Source organism: Triticum dicoccoides, chromosome 5A (genome assembly GCF_002162155.2).
Source record: "Triticum dicoccoides isolate Atlit2015 ecotype Zavitan chromosome 5A, WEW_v2.0, whole genome shotgun sequence".
Lineage (NCBI taxonomy): Eukaryota > Viridiplantae > Streptophyta > Magnoliopsida > Poales > Poaceae > Triticum > Triticum dicoccoides.
In genome coordinates this window covers 13,740,124-13,741,389 of record NC_041388.1, presented here as the reverse complement: position 1 = coordinate 13,741,389, position 1,266 = coordinate 13,740,124, and the positions used below count along the sequence as shown (strand labels likewise).

Genomic DNA, 1,266 nt, shown 5'->3' with positions numbered 1-1,266 from the left:
TAAAGAAACCACGGAGGACCTTGGCGGTCACCCGGCAAGCCTTGCCACGGGATGCTGCGACTGCCCGTGCACAAGTTTGGGATACTAGGGTATCCCTACTCTAATACACCGACAAAAGTAAATCTGGATGTAAAATCTTACTCCGATTCCAAGCGAGACCGTTGGCATTTTGTCAAAATACAACAAAATTTTCAAATTCTGTATTGTTGGGGCCTTCTCACAGGGAGAAGACACCCTTTAAAAATTAGGGTATGCTGCTTAATGTGGCGTGCACACGGTATTCTTTAGTAAAAGGCGAAAGAATAGTTCGCTTTGTGCTCACCACGCAGCTGCGTGCCTTTCACTGTCAGCACCCCCACACTCTTATGTAGCCGAGCTCCCTGCTCTCTCCCCGTTCCCAGGCGAGGTGGGACTAAACGAAGGCCGCTTGGTGGCCGGCCCATTGAGCGACATTCTTTAGATGGTGCGGGTGTGTACTAGGCAGGCCTAGGAGGCTAGGGATACGTCCCAGTGGATGCCAGAGGCCCACAGTGTGGCTTCGCTGGCGGAGTGAGGTGGACCGGCCCACGTGCACGCATCCACTGCTCGTTCTTTTTCGGTCGCAGCAGTCTACTACTCGGAGGGTTTTCCCCTTTTCTTCCAGTTTTGTGTTTAGGGTTTGTTCTTTATCTTTTTCAGATTTGTTTTGTTTTAATGGTTTTTGCCACATGAGTTCAAATATATAAAAAGTTTTGAAATCGAAAGTTTGATTTAAGAGATATGAATGATTTTAAGTTAGCAAAGGGGAAATAACACTGGTGGAAAAAGGGCCTTTGGTCGCGGTTCGCAACTGCCATTAGTCGCGGTTGCGCAACCGCGACAGACCGTGCGCGACTAAAGGCCCCCCCCCCCTTTAGTCGCGGTTGCTTAAGAACCGCGACTAAAGGCCCGTCCACGTGGGCGCCAGGTGGCCGTCGGGGCGGAGGACCTTTAGTCGCGGTTCTTCTGGCCAACCGCGACTAAAGGCCGCCGCAGGTTTAGGGTTTTAGCCCCCCCCCTTAAACCTGTTTTCTGTTTAATTTGTATTGTTTTATTTCTTTTGTGCTTTATTTTAATTTTGAAGGAGTTTCATATATTCTACGGTACTACATACATGCATATGAATGTACAATTTCAAATAAATTTGAAATTAGAACCAAAAAGAATTCAAGAGGAATATACAATATATATTCAATATCATCGGATGACCATATACAATTTTGAACAAGTTTCCATACATGATTTAAT

General features: G+C 46.6%; 1 pseudogene; it reads right to left on the bottom strand.

The window, feature by feature from the left end:
- Nucleotides 1–220: 220 nt before the first annotated feature.
- On the bottom strand, nucleotides 221–331 carry LOC119304459 (annotated as a pseudogene).
- Between the last annotated feature and the right edge of the window lie 935 nt (nucleotides 332–1,266).